This window comes from Struthio camelus, chromosome 4 (genome assembly GCF_040807025.1).
Source record: "Struthio camelus isolate bStrCam1 chromosome 4, bStrCam1.hap1, whole genome shotgun sequence".
NCBI classification, from domain to species: domain Eukaryota; kingdom Metazoa; phylum Chordata; class Aves; order Struthioniformes; family Struthionidae; genus Struthio; species Struthio camelus.
In genome coordinates, this window is record NC_090945.1 from 18,026,511 (window position 1) to 18,036,418 (window position 9,908).

Sequence of the window (9,908 nt, forward strand, 5' to 3'; positions counted from 1 at the left end):
TTCTAATGTAATTTGTTTTGGTTTGCTTTATTTCTCAGTAGTGTTTATAAGATCTTGTTCATGGAATGAAGTACCAGAGCTAACTGGTACTGGTAAAAAATTAATGAAAGCAAAATGCTTATGAAAAATAAATTACTATATGGTAAATATCCATGCAAATATATGAAGGATTTCAAAAGTATAAATTAGAAGTACAAAAAATGTAACACAAGATAAGGTACAAGTGTGGGGATAAGTCTTTCAATTGAAACTGATGTATTCACTAGAGGCGATCAGTTCAGGAATGGAAACAAGGATTTCTGTTTGCAGTGTTTAAGAAAAAAACAAATAATCATCACCTTTCCTATGAGCAACTAAGTAGTAGTAACAGTAACATAGTACTGCGAATCCCTAGCTTGTGAGGCAAATCCTCCTATTGGTCATTGTCCTTGTGCCTTGGAGGCAGGCGTATGGTTCCTACCAGCTGAGCGTCTTCCTTCTTCTGCAGACATTGTCATAATAATGCCCAAACTTTTATCTTTTTTTCATTTCATGGACTAGAATACTGATCTGGGAGGAGGCTAAGGAAAACTCTAAGTTTTCCTTAGGTAGTTGTGCCGGAACAGTGTGCAAAATAATATATAGCAAGTGCCCTGCAAGGCAGGTGACCAAAGCCATGGGCCATTGCTACCGTAATAACCAGCAGTTTGTGTTGGAGCAAAGCGATGACTGCATAAGCGGCGGGAGGAGAGCCACAGTGCCATAGGTCAAGCTTTAATGACTGCGAGAGCCAAGAGTGCTGTTCCTGCGATTCCTCTTTTGGGCTAATTTTGTCTGATAAAAACACATTAAGTGAACATGCTCACAGATACACTAGACAACCTTTTAAAAGTTAAAGTTTAAATATGGTAGAGCTGCAAATCAGTATCTGCTAATCAGTAAAGGCAGGATATGGTTAAGTCACATCATATAAAAGCCACATGGAGGATCTTTGGAAAGTGTTAGTTTATATGCATTTATAGTAAGAAAAATAAATAAATAGGGTTAACCAGCAGTTTTGTCATGATCATATTATTGCTGCAATAGTTTTGCTATACAAACCCTATGGGTGTTCAGATATATTCTGTGCCACAGTCTCCCCTGAATAATGAATGGTAAATGACTAATCATTATTTAAATTGTCTTTCTAGGCCATTTTCTTTTGAAGTAGTAGGCCTGAATTTCAAAACAGAGTATTAAACGTGTTAAAATATACAATCAGGTGGACCAATCAGAGTAATAGGGGCATCTCAAAACCCTAGTTCAACGTGTTTCACACAAAATCTTGTTATGGAAAGAAAGATAACAGCCCTACACAGGGAGTTAAAAATTGCTTGTTATACCAGTCAGTGCTTTAGTAATCTAACAGTTACTATAAGTCTAGCTGAAGTGCTGTGCACATATTGTCCAAATTACCTAACGAATGCAAAAATCCTTAATCATAAATGCAATTTAAATTGTTTATTGCGTAGGGTTGTCGGGCTTTTTATCCTTTGCTGACACTGCCGGAGCCCTGGACCTGCAGGGGAGGTGCTGCCTAGCTCTGCAGCCACTGCAAACCCTGTACTGCCAGGCCAGGACAAAGCCTGCAATCTCCTAGCAGCAGTGGAAAATATCTTATTTACTGGACTATAAATCCTAAGAGATATGCCTCAGAGATATGATTTACAGCTTCTAGGTGAGGGAGCCACAGGGGTAAGAAATGTAATTGTGCTGAGTGCATTGTCAGCTGGCCTTCTCCGTTTCGACACTTGATATCATGCCTTGACTTGCAGTGAAAGTTTGGATGGCTAAAAGCAAAACAAAAAGTAACTCCACTTAAAATCTTATCTCAGTGATGATGAGTATGTTTTCTTAGTTATGGCAATATCTTAGAAAAAATGGCCTAAAACACATTTTGAAATTGTGATGCTGTGAGGCTTGGTGCAGTGTTTTATAGTAAGCGTTGCTCCCAATACGTGATAAAGGCATATTTCTGAGACTCAAAATTGATTTCTGGCAAGAGTTCTAGTATTCTGCTTGATAATTCTCCTACAGAAAATTTACTCCTCTTTCATACGTATGCATGTAAGAGCACAGCCAGCCCTAAGTGGGAGGTTATATTTTGATACCAGACTCATGCTGGAATAGATGGGCTGAATATACTATAGTGACTTTGCTTTTATTCAGCCATTGAAACGTCCACATTTCCCCAAAACAAAAGTTCCAATGGCAAAATGTAGAGGCATTGTTTTGCTTTTCCCTGTTGCTAGTGGAAAGAATAGTGTTACATAACAGAAGGCAACATTTCCACAAATTTCAATTTATTTCAGCAAAATACCCTTTAAAATGCATAGCGTGCAGCAGCATTGAGGTAGGTACTGTCAGCAACTCAGAAGTGACAAGCTTCACGCATGACTCCTCTAACTCATTTGACAGCATTCAATAGGATCAGGAGCAGCTGGGGTGGAGAGAAGTGAGGTTTTTCTGTTGTTCTTTGTTTAAATACCTGCTTGGCAAAGTCTTACTCATTAAAAAATGATGGTAGTTTTCAGTAATGCTTAAATCAATGCTTCAGTGACAGCCAAAAACCCCATAGACAAATGCAGTCAAGCAGCAACAGAAGTGCACTTTGAAGACGTTTTCTTACACACCCTATTGGGCTATGAACACTGTCAATGCCAGTGGAAACAAAAGCAAAAAACAAAACAAAACAAAACAAAAACCCCCAAACCCCTATGATTCAGAGCCTGGTGGCTACACACTTCCCTGCCTATGTGGCCCTTACATGTCCCTTTCATGTTTTACTAACAGGAACATCGGGACGCAAAGTACTACATCAGCACAAAAAAAAAAAAAGTCATAATGGGTAATTTTTACAACTCCCTGAAAGGCTTTAGAAATACAGGTTTAATTGCATGGTCAGTTGTGTGGAAAGCTGATGAAATAGAAATATAGTACATCAGTCAAGTATGAGATCGATTCCAGCTGAGCACCGACAGAACAGGGGAAACTCCCCCTCCCCAAACAGGCAGGAAACCAAGGACAACAATACCCAGAAGGATAGTGGCATTCAGTCCCAGAAAAAAAACGTTGACATTTGAGAAAGAACAAAATTGTAAAGACGGCTGTGACACAACTATCTTAAGATGTAGATTTGCCAGCAAGCATACAAGGAGCATGACATCCAAAGAATGAGAATGACCCCAATGAAATCAAGTTAACTGTAGTGCCAAAAAAAGAGCAAGAGCTTTGGCTGAACAAGCCAGTCATGTGCAGCCTTCAGGAGGAGAATACGTTTAACTAGTACTACCATGCATATATTAAAGGAAAATTTTAATCTCCTGATCAATGACTTGGTAAAGCAATTCCATATAAACGCTGCCTTGGGTTCCACAGCTCAAATAGCAGTGGGCTTTGCAATTTCTTTTACACTTAAACGCGTGGAAAATCTTCCATCCTGCCAGCTTCACACATGCAGAACAGCATTGGACTCTGCAAGTGCTGACTCGAAAGCCAAAGGCATTGCCTGCTTTGAAGTGCGCAGGCTGAGAAAGGGTGGAAAAATCCGACCTCTGAAGTAGCATACGAAACGATAACCTTAAATGCAAAAGCCCCCACTTCCCTGCTCCCTGCTCCCACCTACTCTGTTGCTGCATTCACAGCCCATTACCAAAGCGTTCAGCAAAAGGACAAACCAAGCTTCTCACGGGTCAAACGAGCATGTGTTTGAACCTTGTGGTGTTTATCCAGGGTAGCTCAGATACATGTGTCAAGAGATCCAGGAGAAAAGCCAGGGATTTAAGTGCCATGTAGCAATGGAATAACCAAAATTTGCAGCTCCTATCAACAACTTTCATCGTCTGCAACTCTTTGAGGAAATAGCTGACTTCAAAACAAATTAGTAGAGGTTTAGAGGGCTGCATTTCAATTAATCTCAAGAGGAAATGGGAAGACGGGAGGAGGGGTCTCCTTCATTATACTTGAGACAAAAATGCTGTGAACTCACTCTATTTCTGTCCTGAGCTTAACAAAGGTGCAACAGAAATTTAAAGGTTGAGCCTATTAAGATTTGAAATGCTATCTTCTGTGAAGAGCTCTTCATCTAGGGTTGTTTGCTAAGAGACTGCTGGTAGCAGAGGAAAGAAGTTTGTCCCTGCCACAGTAATTTATGATGGAAGGCAGGAATGGGAGTGTTTGTGACACTCAATTTAAAAATAAACAGAAAAACCAACACCAAAACCAAACAAAATGAAGGCCAATGTGCAGAAAGAAATGAAAAGTGAGCCACTAGACAATAAAGATTAGAATAAATCATGGACATGAGATTTACTTGTGCTGACCAACAGTCACATACCTCAGAAAAGCAAATGATATTCTTTTAATTAGACAAGTGAAATTAGACATTGAAAGAGAAGCAAAGCTGTTTCTTCAAGATATAGTTTGGATCAATTGATCAAATTGTGCAGACACTGTGCTTTCATTTTCAAAAGAGATTGGGCATCAGACTACAAAACAAATGAAAGGGCAACTGCATTACTCATTAGCCTTGCTGGAGAATTTACAGCCAAAGCAGTAGCTTTTTACAACTGTGTGAAAGCGTTATTATCCACAGAATTTGTCACAGCAGGAAACCCTTTTAAGTGGTCCTTCTTTCCCCTTGTTTTTTAATTATAGGGTAGCATATGAACTTCACCATCCTATTAACTGAGTGTCATCTTTTCTGTAAAGACAAGTGACATTATTTACAATTCAAAGTCCCGTTTAAAGATGAGTAGCCTCCTTGCCTTGGAAAGAATACAGTCAGAGCATTCGCAAAATGTGGTTTTGTAATAAATAGTTCTTCATTGCTGCACTATGGCTCTGAGTGGCTGGTTTTGACTGGAAGGTCAGCTTTAGTAATCGAGATGGTTCAAACCCTAGAAACATTTGCATATCAGAGGCAAACCCAGGCTCAGTCATGGAAGCAGTTATCACATAGCCTCCGCATACGGGGCTTAACCAGGCAGAAAGACCAAAGTTTCGTCCTCCTGGGATAAGAGACAGCAGAGTGGGTCCAGGACAGGGGCCCTGAATTCGTACTTGAAGGCAGCCCCTGCTGTACATACAATATTTCTGGGTTTGAATAGCCTGTAGCAATGGTAAGCTGATCTCTGCTTTCTAAAAGGGACCTTGGATCTCAGCCAGAACAATGCTTTAGGGCTGCTGCTGTTCAGTGACAGCTACAGCCATGCCAGGCCATCTTGTAAACTAGTTTTGCTGTGCTTGGAGACGCTTCCTTCTTGCTGGAGACCAAGATTGGTCCATTGGTGGAGGTATGTGAGAGTTTTTCCAGGTTGCTGCAGGTAACTTTCCAGATACGTTTTCCATTTGGTGAACAGAAGATGTGAACCTCCAGGACTCCGAACATTAAAAACTACCATGTTCGTTGTACAGCAGGAAAGAAACCTTCAGTGCTACCAGGATATCACTTTCTTCTGTTTAGCAAGCTTTCTGGTCTTCTAGCTCATTTAGCACTTGAACCTTAAGGGTTTTTATTCTTTAAGTAAATACATTCAAATTAGAGGAGCACGGATAGTAATTCAGTATCATAGTAAAAGAAATGATCTTGCTAGAAGAGACATCTCTCACCAAGAGGACCTTTAAGATAAAGAAGGCTTAACCTTTCAGAGCAAGTAAGGGCTGTCTCAGCGGGTGTCCCAGCGAGGACTGTGAAGTATCACAGAGGTGTCGAACAGCACCACCACCCATATCGCTCCACCTTACCTCCCTCGCCACACCGAGCAGCCACTGGCATGGGAAAACTAGCTGTGACTTGTTTTCGCTTTTCAGCAGTATCTTGTCCAACCCCCAGGACACAGCATCGCTTGTGAAATTCTACAACGAAGGGTGTATGTGGTTTGTCTGCAATCTTCGGCCCTTGTTCAGCACCGGATCTAGGATATTGCAAGTGGAGCTATGTCCATGCTACCCTGGATAAGTGTCTTTCCACCTGGCTTTCTTTTTGAGTGAATGCTGATGCATTGGGCTGTTTGATTTGGATTTAAAGAGAAACAAGCAAACAAATAAAAGATCACCTCACACTGGTGGCTGTTATTTGAAGCCTGATCATCCTTTACTTGTCAGAAATACAGTAAGAGCAGCTGCTCCTTGTGGTATTTCAGCCATCAAATAGGAAAAGCTGAGAGGACAGAATGCATTGAGGGAAGGACAAGGAGACAGGAGGAGGGAAAGCTAATGAATGGAGGGGGGAAAAAAAAGTGGAGAAGAACCAGACTGAAAGAGAGAAAAATGATGTGCAAAAACCTGACTGTCCCGAAAATCAGGTGGAATGATTTTCTAGTCACTGTGTGCTTGTTAGTCCTATTGAAGACAATTTGATCTTCCAGTGGTACATGAATCTACTCTAAGCTTTCATGCACATAGATTGCACAAAGCCAATGTACAGCATTCTCGTATATAAATCTACACCACATCACTGATTACAAGGTGGTAGAAACACTTACGAATCAGCTACATAAAACAAGAGACCAGTTCTCATACATTTTAAATGAGAAAAATAGTGGAATTAGAAGAGAGTTAGATCCTGAATAAAATGTAATTTATTGGTTTTCATCTTTTAACTTTGAGCCTTTATGACCAGCTCTTAGCAGCAGCAAGCATCCTTGTGGTTCTGTGTATTTGCTCAGGGACTACCATAGCATTTCTGGTCCATGATTAGATCCCTAAGCACTACAATAATACAAATAATAAATACTAACTATATAGATAGAGGTGGTGCCTTATGTTTAGATGAACAGCTAGAAAAACAGTGACCTGCTATACAGCAGGTTTAGTATTTGCCTGCACATTTGTACCTTGGATTAAAAGCTCCATCTTGGTCTGGGAGCAGTATTTCAATTGGGCAGCTATATTGTTTTCCATTTTCTTTTCTCTTCTTGCTGGACTAGACTCCTCGACTTATTTATGGACGTGAACTGGAGCTTGAGATCAAGAGTTATGAACCTGGAAGACCGCATATTCAAATGTGTCAGTATTGCTCAATGTGTCCCTAGGAAGCTGGGTTTTCTCTGCTTTTTTCCCCCCTCCCCACCAGCAACCAAGCTCTGGAATACTTGAACAGGCTTGCAATGACTGTGTCCTATCTGAGGAAAGGCACTGCAAAGTTTTACAAAGGGGGGGTCTATCTCAACATAAAAGGTAAACCAAAGGCTAAGACTGAGTAAGGAAAGAGATATACAAAATGGATGCTCTGGAATGACTGCTGTAAACTTAAAGGGCCTTTAGAGTTAGGAAGAACATTTTTTTCAGACTTTTTGTTACTTTTTCCTAATCTTCGTATGCTTGTGACTTTGACGGAAGTGTATAAACATGGAAAAGCCTTTGCGGAGTCTCTATCTTACAGTGCTTGCATTGTCAGGCAGCCATCAAGTGGGAAACGGAACCAGAGGGTCCATAATTTAGTGAAACTTAGAAAGAGGTGGCTTGGGGCATTGGAGCATGAAGTCCTTCTTATTGCAGAGGAAACGGCATGGGATTGGGGATCAGCCTCTGCCATGAGTGCTGGCAGCCTGTATGCCCAGCTGCACCTCCTCAGCTCGGCTCGGCTGCCTGTGCCACGAGCACAGCGTGGTGCTCAGAGCAGAGCCGAGGGCACGAACAGATGAAGAAGGTGGCACTTTAATATCTTGAATGTTGAGACTCTTCTCACCTTACAAGTAAAAAGCAGATAGAGAAAAAAAGCAGAAAACAGAGAGCCATAGCAGGGCTGTAGGAAACTGTGCCCTTGCTCAGACCTCTCTTTCCCTTCTTCTCTTAGCAATGAGTTGATTTGGATGGCCAAATGTAAATACATCACACCTACACAGAAGTTGCTATCCTGACTCTTATCTAGGAAATCGAACAAAAAACCCCTCTCCCAGGCAGCTATAAATCCATATATCAGCCTTTGTTGATGGACCCCAAATTACCTTTGTCAGGCAAAGGATTATTACCTCTGCTTACACGGAGAAAGCAGGACAGAAAAGAAATGACTCCCTCAGATTTCAAAGTGAACCACTGGCAAAAAAGAGAAAATAACCCAGTTCCTGTCATTCCAGAGCCCTGTCTTTTGATTCATGTCTCTCCAGATTAAGATCTGAGGTCAGACATATCTTCATTAAGCAAACATTTTTCCTTTGTTGCGGAAACTCATATCAGGCTTATGGATTCAGGTCAGGAGCTTTAGATGTAATTTCTAGCGATGTATGAAAGGGCATTACTGTGAAAGAGTTACAATTAATGTTAGTATACATGTTCCATGCCTAATACCAATGCACGAAAGCAAGGAACTGACAAAATCAAGCAATATAACAGAAAACAGTAACTCAGCATTACCATTACAGCCTTCAGCACAGATGCCTTAGTTCTATCTCCATAGCCCACGCTTGATATAAGAATATGGTTTCATATGCAAAAGAAACAAGAAAAGTCTTCACAGAGACAAGATGATGGTGACTATACTAGGTTATGAAAAGCAGCATCTTGCCTTTCTCAGAGAAGAAGGGTCTGGGCTATTGCTGACTGCAGCTTGCTCTGGTTTGGGGCAGCAGCCCATGCACCAGCGCTTGTCTTGAACTCCTGCTCCCCCAGAGGCCAGCCCCAAAACATCCCTGGTGCCTTGCCTGTGCAAGCGGCTCAGCTTGTGCTGGGCACGGCGCTCACAGACCCTGTAGCTGCCGCTTTCCCAGAGGTGAGAAACCACCCGTCCGCTCACTGGCAGAATCTTGCTTCTGGGAAAACTGGCAGCTCCAGAGCTAACTAGATGTAGGAGTTCCTGCTGCACTGAAAATGCTGTCATTTTTGTGCAAAACGGATATTACTCACAGAATCACACAGAATCACAGAATGATTGAGGTTGGACAGCACCTCTGGAGATCATCTGGTCCAACACTCTGCTCAAGCAGGGGCACCTAGAGCAGGTTACCCAGACCAGTCCAGTTAGGTTTTGAATATCTCCAAGGATGGAGACTCCACAACCTCTCTGGACAACCTGTTCTAGTGTTTAACAGGGAATGGTGAACCACCGTTCAACCACCCTCACAGTGAACAGTGAATTATTCAAAGTAAAGCAATTTCATGATATATCTGTACATCACTCTGATTCAAACAGTACTTCACAGATGACCGCATCGAGCAGAGTCTTTGGCAGAACTAGTCTTCCAAGAGAAAATCAGCCTCAGCTTTCCTTCCTGTTTTCTTCTTCACCACACGACCTTTTCCTTAGTATTAGTTATATTCAGCTTTTTGAATATCAGTTTGTCTACTATTACTATCTGGAAATCCAGTTTTTGTGCTCTTCTGTGTGCAAGTTTTTGCCATTTACATGGAATATCCCTATCGTTCCGCTTTCCAGCTGCCTCAACCTCCAAGTAATAGTTAATGGCAACTGCAAGCAAATGAACCAATTTGTCGGTGTCAGCATAACTCTATTGCTTGCACTCATCCACCTGTATGTAAAAAATTGCAGATGGAATGTCTTAGTTTAGTAGTGAAGCAAGTGAACTGAGGGCAACTCAGATACAAAACACTTCGTATTTCTATAGGTCATGAATATGTACTTCAGTAGTACTAGGAAAATATATTTGCTTTGTTCCTTTAGGGTAATGTGTAATTCTGGTTGACATTTTCTCCAGATGTTTACTAAGAGCAGTATTTGCAGTTCCATTTATGTGATATTTTCTAGGTCAGTTTTTATTTCTACCTCTCCGCGTCAAATTTTTTGGTCTGTTTACTTTAGACTAAACAATCACCTACCTTAATTATATAGTATTCTGAAAAAGTCACCTACACCAGAATACTACCACCTGCCTCACTGTGGTTGTCTTACCTGAGAAGGTTATGCAATTATAGCTGCATATAAATGAGATGGG